The sequence below is a fragment of the Fukomys damarensis genome, unplaced genomic scaffold (genome assembly GCF_012274545.1).
Source record: "Fukomys damarensis isolate Sample0158 unplaced genomic scaffold, DMR_v1.0_HiC HiC_scaffold_39, whole genome shotgun sequence".
Lineage (NCBI taxonomy): Eukaryota > Metazoa > Chordata > Mammalia > Rodentia > Bathyergidae > Fukomys > Fukomys damarensis.
Window position 1 is genome coordinate 85879057 of NW_022900951.1, and position 16269 is coordinate 85895325.

General features: G+C 38.8%; 1 pseudogene; it reads left to right on the top strand.

Moving 5' to 3' along the window:
* The first annotated feature begins 1642 nt into the window (after positions 1-1642).
* Positions 1643-3581, top strand: LOC104847622 (annotated as a pseudogene).
* Positions 3582-16269: the final 12688 nt, after the last annotated feature.

Genomic DNA, 16269 nt, shown 5'->3' on the forward strand with positions numbered 1-16269 from the left:
GCTCTCCTAAGCCTATCTAGCAGAGGAAAAGGTTTGCTACTCACATTATGTTTAAAGCTTCTTGAAATATGTTATAAAATAAAGGCAGTCCTCCAAATTGACAAATTTCCCTCCCTCACTCCAACTAGAACTCCTCTACCTATACTCTTTTATCTTAGTAGATCTCACTTCTACCAACTGTTTGCCCACTTGTTGCAATCAGAAACCTTGGAACTACTGAGACTCCTTCTTCTCTGCCCCCACATTCAATCTGTCACCAACTCCTGTTGCTTTATCTTCAGTAATAGCTATCTACTGGCCAGTACATTGTGAAGAATGCATGAGTTAACATACAGCAAACGCTTACATCACGGCCTGGCATGCCACTAGCATCACATTAGTCACATTATCATTATTATTTTTCCTCATCCTGCCTTCCTGGAGACAGACCGATGTAAACAGATAATGGCAATGCAGAGTAAAACATGCTCTGATTGAAGTAATTCATATAGCAGGAAATAGGAAGAATCACCTAAACCCAGATTTAAGGAGGGGAGAGAGGAGGGAGGGAGGAGGAAGAGGGTATCTCCAGATTGAATATTAAGAAAAAAGGTATAAATATTTCAAAGAGCAAAATAGATGCTAGGAAATGGAGACAGATTTTGTGGAAATGCGAAAGGGATCTGGGGGTGGAGGAGATGGGGAGATAACAAAGGTTCAAAAAACGATATGTATATGTGCTAATTCCCCATGATGGGTGTATTTTTTTACATATTGCAAACATTTACTAATAAAAATTTAAGCGACAAAGGGTAGCCAAGTGAATGCAGTTGTAAGGGAAGTTGGGGCTAAGAAGCTTCCAGACAGAAGAAGCAACATGCAGAAAGATTCAGAAATCAAACTATGTACATAATGACAGATTTTCAGAATTCCAAAGCGTTTGTTCTGCTTGGGTCTGTGATATCAGCCAGAGGCAGCGCCTTGAGGCTCAGAGGCTCCTGGAAGCGGTGGCAGCTTCCGCTGTGGGCAGGGCGGAGGCCAGGCGGGAAGCGGGCCTCAGAGAATGCAGCCGGGCGCAGGCACCTTCTCTGCGGCAGCCTCCAAGGTGTGTCCCGCGCTCCGCCTCCTCAACATCGTCCTTTGTCCCCTCCGGCGGCGCCCTGTGGAGGCCCCTGGGGCTGAGCTCTGCACGCGCGGCCTACAGGGGAAAAAAAAGTGAGCCCGGGGCCCGCAGGGGCCAGGCCCGGGATCTAAAGCGGAGGCCGCCCCCCAGCCGCCTAGGGCCGGGCGCTTCCGATTTCGCCGTTGCGAAGCGCTGAATCGAAGCGCACTAAAACGTCCATGAGTACCCGTTGCCCATGGTGAATGAACGAGACCCTGAAAGCCACACCTCGCAGGGAGATGGGAGACGAGAGGATACCTCCCGCACTGGGCGCTGTGGAGCTTGGTGTAGAAATTCAATAGCTTTCTGTGCAGATCAACAGCCTCACATAGGAAACTTCGGACTATTGTAAACAATCGGCAAGAGGAACTTTGCAAAAGTGAAATTGGCCAGACGCATCCTTACAGGCAGAGAGGTTGCCATAAAAATAACTGACAAAACACAGCTGAATCCACCAAGTCTACAGCAGTGAAGTTGTTTGGAGTCAGTGAAACCGAAAAGACACTCTACTTAATCATGAGATATGCAAGTGAAGGTGAAGTATTTGACTATTTGGTTGCTCATGGAAGAATGAAGGAAAAAGAAGCAAGAGCTAAATTTAGACAGTATCTGCAGTGCAATATTGCGACCAAAATCGGATGGTTCAAGGCTGAATATCTATTATTAGATACGAATATGAACATTAAAATAGCATATTTCGGTTTTAGCAATGAATTTACTGTTGGCAATAAACTAGGCACGTTTTGTGGTAGTCCATCACATGCAGCCCCAGAGTTCTTCCAGGGCAAGAAGTATGACGGGCTGGAGGTCGACGTGTGGAGTCTGGGCATCATTCTCTACACTCTACTCAGTGGGTTGCTACCCTTTGATGGACAAAATCTGAAAGAACTCAGAGAAAGAGTATTGAGAGGGATATGCAGAAACCCTTTCTATATGTCCACAGACTGTGAAAACCTCAAACGCTTCCTGGTGCTAAACCCAATTAAGCGTGGCACGCCAGAGCAAATCATGAAGGACAGGTGGATCAGTGCAGGGCATGAAGAAGATGAACTTAGACCACTCGCTGAACCAGAACTAAACATCTCAGACCAGAAAAAGAATAGATAAGCATGGTGGGAATGGGATATTCACAAGAAGAAATTCAGGAATCTCTTAGTAAAATGAAATACGATGAAATCACAGCTACATATTTGTTGCTGGGGAGAAAAATCTGAGCTAGACACTAGTGACTCCAGTTTTATCAGCAACCTTTCACTTGCTAAGGTGCGGCTAAACAGTGACCTCTGCAACAGCACCGGCCAGTCTCCTCACCACAATTTGCAGAGAAGAGTTTCTTCCAGCCAGAAGCAGAGGTGGTACAGTGACCATGCTGGACCAGCTATTCCTTCAGTTGTTGCACATCCAAAGAGGAGTCAGACCAGCACTGCAGACAGTGACCTCAAAGAAGATGGAACTCCCTTCTGGAAATCTGGCAGCAGTGATGTGAGAGGGAAAGGAATTGCTCCAGCCAGCCCCATGCTTGGGAATGCAAGTAATCCCAACAAAGCAGATATTCCTGAGTGCAAGAAAAGCCCTGCTGTCCCCAGTAGCAACACAGCATCTGGTGGAATGACAAGGCAAAACACTTCGGTTTACAATGAGAGAACTACTGCAGACAGACACTCAATGATTCAGAATGGCAAGAATAGCACTCTTCTTTATCAGAGAATTCCAGTTGCTTCAACACACAGTATTAGTGCAAATTCACTTCCCATGAGGCACTAGCAGTCATAGCACTTTGCACAGCCAGCCCCAGGAGTGGCAAACTGCAACACATAACGGTCCACCTGCCTTGCCCGGCTTATCTCACAAAGCCACAGCACTGTCCCAGACTCGAAGTCGAGGCTCCACTAATCTTTTCAGTAAATTAACTTCAAAACTCACAAGGTGGCTTCCAGCTGAATATGAGAAGAACAGGAGATATGAGGGCTCAAGCTGCAATATGCCCACCAAGCAAAAGGCAAAAATGAAGTAGCGAAACCTCGCCCCCTACACTTTACCTGGAGCATGAAAACCACTAGTTCCATGGATTCCAGTGACATGATGCGGGAGATCTGCAAAGTGCTGGATGCCAATAACTATGACTACGAACAGAGGAGCACTTCCTGCTGGTCTGTTTCCACAGCAATGGGCAAACCACCAAGAACCTGGTGCAGTGGGAGATGGAGATCTGTAAGCTGTCAAGACTATCTTTGATTGGCTTCTGGTTTAAACAGATATCAGGGACATCCATAGCTTTAAAAAATATCACTTCCAGGGCCGGGGATTTAGCTCACTGATTCTGCTGCCTGCCTCACAAGTGCAAGGACCCAAGCTCGATCCCCGGTACCAAAAAGAAAAAAAAAAAAAAGCACGTGTAAAAAATATCACTTCCAAAATTGCCAATGAGCTAAAGCTGTAAGCCAGTAATTATGGTCAAAATTAAGTAGCAACTTAAGGTGTTTTTCCCAACACTGAAGGAAACGTATAGAATAATATTTAGGCAATAACATCTGCATCTTCTAAATCATGACATTAAAGTCTGAAGGACAAAAGCACACCTGGGAGCAAAAGCTGGCCTTTTCTACAACACACTACATTAAAGTCATGTGACCTTGTGCCTCTCTCTGTCTTGTTTCCGTTGCCCTGGGAATCCACCTGTGCCACATCGGCCACACCTCCTCAGTCAGGTATGAGTTCAGGGATGTGGGCAGCAGTATGTACAAAACATCTCCTTATCCTCGCAGCCAGCATTGTCACTAGTAACTGTGCGAGATCATTTGGTGCTAAACATTATAATTGCCAAGGAAGAAAATACTTAATTACTTCTAAGAATTAACTGTAAACTAGTTCATAATTAACACAGGTTTATAATTCATGCCTGTGGTTTTGTGTATTTTGTTTTGCTCTTTAGAGAGCCAAATGTCCAACACAGAGTATCAATCCAATAAATGTTTGTGAAATGAGTGAATAATAAGTTGACCCAAGGTCAGGAATGACCTCAGTAGACATAATGAGAATTACTTGCCTAGGACAGATGTTAATGAAAAAAATCCTTAGTAAATCTTTGAATCTAACCAGATATCAAAATAATACCATGTTCTCTTCAGGGCAATAATCAGCACTGGTATGCACTGGTCAATTCCAACTGATTATTTGTTGTCAGCTACATATCTGCCTTGCCAACCTTATTTGTTGTGATCTTGACTATCATTCCTGATTTCTCAAGAAACCTTGGCTGCTTAAGGGACCAATCTAGAGCACACATGATGGACATTAACACTAATCATAAAAGTATGCCTACATTCATACACAGGTCAAAGCTGATTTAAATGAGGGTCAAGAAAGCCTTGGGAAATGAGACATCACACAAAATAACATGAGCCAGTAAGTGTGTCAGAAGGAAGTGGGGGGATTGCAACTCTGCTTTGGGGACAACACAAAGGTGGTTCTGGGCTGATTATGTGCATAAACACATCAAATTTATTCCTATACTCTCAAAGATAATAAAGTCTGAGCCCTTTCTTCAAAAATAATCTATCCAATGTGCATTGTAGAAAACAAAATGGTAAGATACACAGTAAAATGTAAAGTGTGGGTTACAAACTGAGCCCGCATCAAGAGCCTCATACTTCTCACTTCCTCCAGCCCCAGTCTTTTCTCTCTCATGGCAAGATTGGAGAGCCAAAACACTTCAAGAGCAACCTCTTCTCTGGAGTAGCATGGGAGGGACAAGGTTCTGGTTTGGTGTATGTCAAAGATATTAAACTGTATAATATCTCTGTCCTCACAGGACTTCAGTCTTTCAACCATAGGAATGGACAATAATGAGAGCTAATTTCTATGCAGAAAAGTGTTCCTATACATAGCAATAAGGCAAATGAGCTGCTATAGTTTGGATGTGGTTTGTGCCTGCCAAAACTCATTGACTTGTTCTCCAGTGTAATAACATTAAGAAGTACTGAGACCTTTTAGGGTTATTAGGCCTTTAAGACAAATTAACATTTTTGTCTCAAAGGAAAGACTTCTCACTGTCACAGATACAGATTATTTTACAAGACTGTATGTTCTTATTAAGTGAGCCTGGCACATCTCGGTCTTTCTTGCCAGGTGACCTCTCTTCCACACACACTCACTCCTTGCTCTTAAATGTCTTCCTGTCAGGGGATGCCATCTGCTGTGTTATGATGTAGTATGAGCCCCTCACAAGATGTAACTGTGTGACCTTTTTGTTGTTGTTATTGTTATATAATACAGTTACATTCATCATTGGTATCTTGTACCTTTACATGACTTATCTTGGTGCTTATTTTTCCCAATTCCCCTGCCCTCCCTTCACACCCTTATTTACAAAGACTTTACAAAGACTTTGTTTCCCTTTTTTCCTTCTGTCATATTTCTTCTTTTCCCTTTTTTTCCTTTCCCTTACCATTTCCACTTCTGCTACACCTTTAGCCCTTTTCTTCCTATTTCACATTATCAGTTATACAATTTGGATCTTATTTACACTTTTAGTTTTTCACACCAGAGAAACTAATCATCATTTACACATGTGTGTCCTAATTTATTTAACTTAAGGGTATGGACTCAATGTGCATCAATTTAGCTATAAATGTCTCTAGTTTCTCATTCTTTATGGCTGAGTAGTACTCCATTTTATAGTAAAACCACACTTTCATTATCCAGTCTTCCACTGATGGGCAACTGCTTCCCAGTTTTAGCTATTACAAATTGTGCCATTTTAAACAAGGGTGTGTATATATTACTGTGGTATGATTTTTTTTAATCTTTTGGAAAGATACCCAGCAGAGGGATAGCCACATCAAATGGAATCTGCAGTCCTAGATTTTTAAGGTATCTCCATATTTATTTCCACAATGGTTGCAACAGACTGCACACCCACCAAATATGAAGAAGGGTTCCTTTCTCCCCACAACACTGCCAGCATTTGTTATTGGTTGATTTCTTAATAGTAGCCATTCTTTCTGAGGTGAGGTGGAATCTCAGTGTTGCTTTCATCTTCATCTCTTGAATGACCAGTGATGTGGAACATTTTTTTCATATGTTTACTTGCTGCTTTTATTTCTTTGTCTGAGAAATGTCTGTCCATTTCAGATACCCATTTTTTAATTGGGTCTTTATGTTTGTGGGGTCTGATTTTTTTGGTTCTTTATATATTGTAGATGATAGGCATTTGTCTGAGAAGCAGCTGGTAAAATTTTTTTCTCACACTGTAGGTTGTCTCTTAGCTCTGTGGTTGTTTCTCTTGCAGTGCAGAAGCTTTTTAATGAGATCCCAGTTGTTGATTCTTTGTGCTAGTTCCTGTGCTACTGAGGATTTGTTCATAAAGTCTTTTCCTAGGCTATTGTCTTTGAGAGTTCTACCTAACTTATCTTTCATCAAGATTATTGTTTCTGTTTTAATATTTAGATCTTTAATCCACTTGGATTTTAGTTTTGTTCATGGTTGAAGATAGGGGCCTAGTTTTAATCTTTGGCAGGTTGAAATCTAGTTTTTCCAACACAATTTATTGAAGAGGTTGTCTTTCCTGCATGGAGGATGGTTGACTCCTTTGTCAAAGATGAGGTAGCTGAGTATGTCAAAAGTTGTTTCTGTATCTTCTAATCTATTCCACTGATCCTCAGGTCTGTTTCTTTGCCAGACCATGGTGTTTCTATCATAGTGGCTTTTGTAGTATAGTTAGTTTCATGTTGGTGATTGTGATACTCCATCATGTCTCTGTTGCCTAGAATGGCTTTTGCTATTCTAGGTCTCTTCTGGTTCCAAATGAATTTTTCGATTGTTTTCTCTAGTTAAGTGAAATGTACTGCTGGGATTTCAATCGGGATTGCACTGAATCTGTATAGCAGTTTTGGTAATGTGACCATTTTCACTATGTTGGTTCTTCCTACCCAGGAACAAGGGATGTCTTTCCATTTTCTTATATCCTCCATAACTGTGATCTTGAATTTTCCTGCCTCTAAAACTATGAGCTAAATAATCCTCTTTTCTTATAAATTACTCAGTCATGGTGCCCTATTTTGTTACAGCAATGTAAGGTGGGATAAAACAAAAGTCAATCAACTCCTTCATCTCCTCTAAATACACTAGTTTGATAGTTTCTTTCCCAGAATGTATACATGTAAATTATAAATTATCACTTGGGATAACAAAGGGTAAAATGAGCTGGGTATGTTAGGGCATGCCTGTAATCCCAGCACTCAGGAGGCTGAGGCAGGAGGACTACCAAGAGTTTGAGGCCAGCCTGGACTATATAATGAGTTCAGTCTGAACTACATAGTGAGACCCTGTCTAAAAACAAAAACAAAAACAAACAAACAAACAATAAAAACAAAAAAAAACAATGGGTAAGTTACACTGAGTTCTTACTACGTATCAAACACTGAGATCCACTTTTGCATTAAATAAATCAGGTAAACAAGCTAAAATATCACATGGTTTCTGCTTATATGAGAAACTCAAATTATAACTAGTGAGCAAAATACAAGATAGATAATATGATGCAGGAAGATAGATCTTTCTCAAATGGGAAAGTAATTAAGAGGTGGAGAGAGGAGGATGAAGGTGAGGGAAAGGGATGAAGAAAGGAATTAGGATGTGTTATGTACATGTACCAACTCCACAGAAGAAATGGAACCATTATGTACTGCAAACATGTACTAATAAAAATTTGAAAAGTAAATACATAAAAAAGGAGAGAGATGTAGCTCAGACTAAAGGTTCTGGATTCAATCCCCATTACTAATTTTTTTAAAAGTACAATGTGGCCATTAGGGTTGCTCATTTCTACCATGTTGGTCATTGTTACTATGTTGGTCATTATGTCTAGGTCTTTTCTGTTGATGATCCCTAGTAAATATAAGTGATGAAAAAAACTTGAGATAAATGTGCCTTTGTCATTAAAAAAAAACTGTTCACAGCCCTTAAACAGAGGTATTACCATCAGTATTAACAGACAAAGAAAATTGTACTCAGAAATAAAGTAATTTGCCTTAAGACACATGATGGAATAGGGATTTGTACCTCAGTTGATTGAGGACTGTACTAGAAGGCTTGTAGACTGCCTCTACTCTATAAAATTATTGAGACTATAATTACTAAACCTTCTGTGCTACTCAAATTAATGATTTAGTTGTGTTGTAAAAAAGTCCTTAGTCTCCCATAAGAGAACAAGTTATGCCTGGGCAGGTGGTGCATGCCTATAATCTCAGGGAAGAAGATTATCATTAATTCAAGGCTATCCTGAGCTCCACGGTGATTTTGAAACAAAGCTGGACTATATAGAAAGACCCTGCAGCTTCAGCCACAGGCCCATCCCATAGCATCAGTGAGTGTGGGCAGAGCAGTGGTGTGGTCCAGAGAAGCGTGGATGCAGGCAAATCCCAGCCAGGGCTCTGCCCTGACCCCAGAGGCTTGGTCACACATGACCTAGCCAAAGACACATTCAGAAAAGAGCTACACAAGTGCACATGCAACAGCCAGAGGCTTGCCCCAATGCCATTGATAAGTACATGGAGAACCAAGCCAGAAGAATGCTCAGACAACAGGAACCGGGTGCACAGCCCTCAGCCAAAGCCTCTCCCAGACAACAGGGACATAGAGACCCCAGTGAAAGTCACACCTAGGTACCATCCATAGTGTGCACAGGCCCCAGCCAGAAGGCCACCCACACAACAGGTGAGCTCAGGGATCCAGAAGGCTACCATTCTAAACCCAGGAATTATTGTACTGGTGAACAGCAGAGAAAAAGCCACCTGGTAGTTTGCTAGGAATTGAAGACCACTGGGTGAACAAAAGCAGAGCAGGCTGCTTCTACTGAAATGAGAAGACATGTAAACAAGTTTCAAAACCAGACTTCTGGATCACCTAAGACATCCCCAAAGGACAAAGATATGGAATAATCTGATACTCAACTAAATGTTCTCCCTGAAGTGTCAACAAAAGAGGATCAGAAAAAATGAAATCAGAATTAACTTCTCAGATAGCAGCAGAGATTGTGACCATCATGCAAGACATGATTAATAAATCTAGAGCAGACACAGATTTTAAAAAAAAATAGAGGAGGTGAGGAACACGATGGAATCACAACATAGGAAACAAATGGAATCTATAAAACAGATGCAAACAGATTTACAGAAGATTAAAAACTCCATTGAAAGTTTATGCAGCAGAATGAGCCAACGCAAGGACAGAATTTCAAATATAGAAGATAGGATTGCAATTAGTGACCAGGAAAATAAAATTTTCTTAAAAATGGTAAGGGACCATGAAAAATCAATCCAGCAGCTATTAGACAATGCAAAGAAGAATAACATAAGACTGATCAAAGTCAAAGAAGAAACAGGAAAGAGTGCAACAAAAGACATTTTAAAAAATGTTCACAGAAGTAATGGCAGAAAACTTCCCAAGAAGGGGAAAAGAACTTGACATATAGATTAAGTGAGGCATACAGGACTCCAACTAGCCATGATAAAAGAATCTACACATAGGCATATAATAGTTGAGATTCCAGAAACCCAACAGAAGAATAAAATACTACAAGCAGTTAAGAAAAGAAACAAATCACAAGCAAAGGAAAGCCCATCAGAATCACAGTAGACTTCTCAAAACAAACCCACAAGGCAAGAAGAGTTTGAAGTGATGTATTTCTAGCCCTAAAGGAAAACAGCTTCCAACCCAGACTGATGTCCTCTGAAAAACTCTTCTTCAAAATTGATGGAGAAATGAAATACTTACATGACAAAGTGCACCTTAGGAACTCTATGAATACCAAACTAGCACTCCAAAACTTTTTAAACAATATCCTAGGAAAAGATAAGGAGGATCACAGAGCCAGGAAACCCAACAGAATGAATCGATCAGATATGACAAGAAATTAAACACAAAGGGGGAGAATCTAACAAAAAGAAAAAGTCATGGCAAGGATAAGTCAATACATATCAGTTATATCCATCAATGTTAATGGTCTCAATTCACCAATCAAAAGAAATTGACTGGTAGAATGGGTCAAGAAGCAAGATTTGACAATATGCTTTGTACAAGAAACATACTTATTCAAAAAGAAACTCATAGACTGGAAGTTAAAGGGTGAAAATCAATACTCCATGCGACAAGAACACCAAAAAAGGCAGGAGTAGCTATCCTCTTTGCAGACCAAGTGGATTTCAAACCAACACTGATTAAGAGAGACAAAGGATACTACATCCTTGTAAAGGGAACAATCAAAGATGAAGACTGACAATCATAGATATATATGCACCAAACACAAGTGTGCCCAACTATATAAAACAAATACTACGGGCATGAAAAATCAAATAAGCACTAATACAATACCAGTGGGGAACCTCAATACCCCATTGTCACAAATAGATCAACTAGACAGAAAATAAACAACAAAATACTAGAACTCAAATTATTGAACAAAAGAACTTAACAGATATTTGTAGATTGTTCAACCCCACAAAATCAGAATACACATTTTTTCAGTTGCATATGACTCATTCTCAAAAACAGACCACAAACTTTCTCACAGAACATTTTTAACTAAGTGCAAAAGAACTAAAGTTATCCCTTGTATATTATCAGACCATAGTGTGATGAAATTGGAGATCAGTAGCAAAAGAAAATGAATTTCATATACACATGGAAATTGAACAACATACTTCTGAATAATCAATGGACCACAGAGGAAATTAAAGAAGAAATCAGACAATTTCTACATTTAAATGACAATGATAATACAACATATTGGAATCTATAGGACACAATGAAAGCAGTCTTGTGAGGGAAATTCATAGTAGCAAATACTCATATTAAGAAAACAGAGTGAGCTCAGTTAAAAAACCTGATGCTGAACCTCAAGCTTCTAGAAAAAGAAGAGCAGGACAAACCCAAAGCTCATACAAGGGAAGAAAGTATAAAGATCAGAGCAGAAATCAATGCAATGGAGACTAACAGAATGATACAAAAAAATTAATGAAACCAGTAGTTGGTTCTTCAAAAGAATAAACAAAATTTACATATCCTTAGCAAACCTAGTCAAAAAAGGAAAGAAAAGGCCCAAATCCACATAATTAGGAATGAAAAGGATGAAATTACAATGGGCCCAGCAGAAATCCAGAGAATCATCAATACCTACTTTGAGAACCTATATGCCAGTAAGATGAAAAATACAGAAGAAAGGGACAGATTCCTAGATACGTATGAATTACCAAAGTTGAATAAAAATGACCTAAAATTCTAAATAGACCAATATTAATCAATAAACTGTAAATGTAATTAAAAATTTACCAACTAAGAAAAGCCTAATGGGTTCACTGCTGAATTCTACAAGACATTTAGAGAGAAATTACTGCCACTACTGTTTAAACTCTTTAATGAAATTGAAAGGGAATTAATATTTCTAAATTCTTTCCTCCTGGCAAGCATAACTTTGATCTTCAAAGCAAAGAAAGACCCAATCAAAAAAGAAAACTATAGGCCAATCTGACTAATGAACATAGATGCAAAATTCCATAACATGATCCTGGCAAATAGAGCGCTGAAGATCATGAAGAAGGTTATGTACCCTGACCAAATGAGATTCATCCAAGGGATGCAAGGATGGTTCAGCATATGCAAATCAATAAATGTAATACACTATATTAATAGAACTAAGAACAAAACCATATGATTAGCTCAATAGATACAGAAAAAGCATTTGATAATATCCAAAATGCATGTGTAATAAAAACCCTCCAAAAATTGGAATAGATGGTCTCTACCTCAATCTGATAAAAGCCATCTATGAAAAAACAACAGCCAATGTCATACCAAATGGTAAAAAGCTGAAATCCTTCACACTAAAATCAGGAACAAGACAAGGATGTCCACTATCACCAATCCTGTTCAATATAGTTTGGAAACATTAGCCACAGCACTCAGACAAGTGAAAGAAATGAAAGGAATAAACATAGGAAATGAAGAAGTCATATTGTCATTGTTTGCAGATTACATGATACTCTACATAGAAGACCCCAAGAACTCCAACAAAAGTCTTCTAGATTTAATAACCAAATTTAGTAAAGTAGCTGGATGCAAGGTCAACACACAAAAATCAACAGCTTTTTCTGTGCATGAAAACAGACTTACTGAAGGCTGGGGATTTAGCTCAGTGGTTCGGTGGCCTGCCTCACAAGTGCAAGGACCTGAGTTCGATCCCTGGTACCACACACACACACACACACACACACACAAAAAAAAAAAAAAAAAAAAAAAAGAAAAAAGAAAACAAACTCACTGAGAGAGAAATGGGCAAAGCAATTCCTTTTACAATAGCATCAAAAAAATGGAAATACCTAGGAATCAACCTAACAAAAGAAATCAGACCTCTAATCTGAAAGCTATAGCATTCTAAAAAAAAGAGAGAGAGAGATTGAAGAGGATATAAGAATATGGAAAGACATCCCTTGCTCCTGGGTAGGAAGAACTAACATAATGAAACTGGCCATAATTCCAAAACTGTTATATAGATTCAGTTCAATCCCGATTGAAATTCCAGCAGCATACTTCATGGACCTTGATAAATCAATCCAAAATTTCATTTGTAACAAGAAGAGACCTAGAATAGCAAAAGATATTCAGGCAATAGAAACAAGGTAGGGGTTATCACAATTCCCAACTTGAAACTTAGAGAAAGCTACTATGATTTTTATAAAAAGCATAGTACTGGCAAAGAAACAGACCTGAGGACCAGTGAAACAGATTAGAAGATGCAGAAACAACTCTAGACACACACTGTCAACTCATCTTTGACAATAGAACTAAACACCCTCAATGGAGGAAAGATAACCTCTTTAATAAATGGTGAGGGAAAAACTGTATTTCAACTTACCAAACATTAAATAAAACTAGACCTATATCCCTCACCATGCACTACAGTAAAATTGGAATGGACTGAAGATCTAAATATTAAAGCAGAAACACTAAACCAGCTGGAAGAGAGGTTAGGTAGAATCTTGAAGATATTGGCATAGGAAAAGGTTATATGAACAGAACCTCAGTTGCCTGTGAACTATCACAAACAATCAAGAGGTGGGATCTCCTCTTTTTACTTTCTTTCTTTATTTATTTATTTATTTATTTATTTATTTATTTATTTATTTATTTATTTATTTATTTTGTACCCGGGATTGAACTCAGGTCCTTGTGCTTGTGTAGCAGGTGGTGGCATCATTGAGCTAAATCCCTGGCCCTAAGTGGGATCTCTTCTTATTAAAAAAGCATCTGTGGAAAAAAAAAAAAAAGCATCTGCAGAGCAAAAGAAACCAAGAGCATGAAGAGACAACCCACAATGTGGGAAAAAATTCTCACTAGCTCTTCTTCAGATAAAGGTGTACTATCTAGAATATATAAAGGCCTTAAAAAAATCAGAGCTCCCAAATTGAAAGACTCAATCCAAAAGTGGGCATCTGAAATGAACAGACATTTCTCAGACAAAGAAGTAGAAATTGCAAATAAACATATGAAAAAATGTTCAACATCACTGGTCATTCAAGAGATGCAAATGAAAACAATGCTGAGATTCCACCTCACCCCAGAAAGAATGGCTGCTATCAAGAAATCAACCAATAACAAATGCTGGCGGGGATTTGGGGAAAGAGGAACACTGTTCCACTGCTGGTGACAGTGTAGACTGGTGCAACCACTGTGGAAATCAGTAAGGAGATACCTCAAAGAACTAGGATAGGAAGTCCCATTTGACCCAGCTATTCCTTTGCTGGGTATCTTCACCAAAGAATTAAAAGAATCATACCACAGTGATATATGCACACCCATTTTCACAGCAGCACAATTTGTAATAACTAAAACTTGGAAGCAGCCCACTTGCCCATCAACGGGAGGCTGGATAAAGAAGATGTGGTTTTGCTACAAAAGGGAGTACTACTCAGCCAAAAAGAATGACAAATTAGAGACATTTATACCTAAAATTGATGCACATTGATGTATTACTCTTAGGTACAATAAATAGGACCCACATCTGTAAATACTGAAAAATTTCTCTAGTGTGAGAAACTAAAAGTGTAAATAAGGACTAAAATGTAAAATAGATAATGTAAAATAGGAAGAAAAGGGGAAAAAGGGGGAGAGGAAATGTGAAGGGTAGGGGAAATGAACAAAGGGAATGGAATTAATATGAGAAAATGAAAAAAATGGAAGCAAAGTTTTTGTAGATAAGGAGGGATGGAGTGATTGAAGGCAGTCAGGGGAATAGGAAAAATAAGAACAAAGTTGGCTTATGTGGAGATGCACATTTCCAAAGATGAATGTCATTACATTGTATATTTTAAATGTACCAATAAAATTAATTTTTTAAAATGGATACATATTGAGGATATGCTCCTAAGTGAAATGAATAAGTCACACATGTGCAAATACAGAATAGTATCTCTGGTGTGAAAAACTAAAATAGTACATAAGATCCTAATGGGATAATTGACAATGTGAAATAGGAAGAAAAGGGATAAAGGTGTAGGGAAAATGGGAAGGGTGAGGGAAAGGGAATAAGGGAAAAGAAAAAAATGTGATAAAATGAAAAAATAGAAATAAAGTGTTTGTAAATGGAGAGGGGAGGAGGGGATGAAGGTAGGGCAGGGACAAGGGGAAAAAATGAGAACCAAGACCTGTCATGTAAAGGTACAAGATCCCAATAATGAATGTAACTGTACTGTATAGCTAAAATGTACCAATAAACTAAAAGAGAAAAAAATTAATTTTTAAAAAGACCCTGTCAAAACAAAACTAACTAAATAAATAAAACAAAAATAGAATAAATTATGAAAAGAAAGGAGGGGGGTACAGAGTAAATTGAGAACAGTAACCAGAGGCTCATTATCCAATTGGAAGAAATCTGCCACTACGTAGTGTTTAAGACTAGCCCTGGGACAGCCCACTTTTCCCTGACAGTCTTGCACACCTGGAGATGGGGCCACTAGTCACATTGCATTCTAGAAACATGTAATGCAAATTTTGGGGTTACATCCTTAGCAATAATCTGTTCAATTCTCAGTTGCCCAATCTGAAAAGCAGTGGTAAATTTAGTTTAATCCTTATGAGATAAGGATTTATATATGTCAAACTGCTAAGGACATATTCATCTTTTAATAAATATCAGTTCCTTGTTGCTGTTTAGAAAGAAGGGTCCATTGGAAATCAGAAAGATAGGGTCCTGGATCAAACTTCACTACTGTCTCACCCTGTGAATTTAGACTCCTTCCTCTTGGTCTCACTTTTGTTCCCCCTAAATTGGACTATGGGATCTGCAAGTCTCTTTCTTCTTTGACATACACTGATCCTGCGCTTCTGTATTCTAGGCAAGTGCTTTGTTAAACCTCTGTATTATTAAACTGCTTTCTGAGTTCATTCAACATTTTCCCATCTTTGCTGTTCTAATTAACTTTTTACTAGAGTTGGATATCCCCGTGTGATTTCTACTTACTCCTCTCTGGGAAATCCAGTTCCTGATTGTTTTTAATTTTGATCTAAACTCCACTTTCAAGTAGCTATGATATTAATCCCCTCTCTCTTTCAATGTTGGAGTTATGATACACTGAAAACCTGGTTGCCAAAAGCCCTTTATTAACAAATATACATTAAACACTTGGTTTGAGGGCTGGGGATTTAGTTTAGTGGTTCCACCATCTGCCCAGAGCTACATTTCTAATCCTTTAAATTGATCCGACCAACCAGTAGCTGAGTTAGGGCTGACCTAAATGCACTGACCCAGAGATTAACAATAGTCTGCTAGATAAATGTACTTGTCCTCCACAGACTACCGCCTTTTACCTTTCAAAGTCTGACTCACATAACTTCAAATTTTGCTTCTTATTTTTCCTTTTCCCTGCTGTCTAATACTACTAATCTCCCTTTCTCCTGGACAGCTGTGAATGCCAGAACATTCAACAGTGATGATTTTAATCAGGATATAAAAGAACACCAGGCTGTATCTCTGAAAAATTCAAAGTAGATGAAATTTGTCTCACTCTTCTACTCATCTTAAGGGTCTGCACTTCCTTTACTTCCAAGAGAGACCCCAAACTTCCCCAACATAC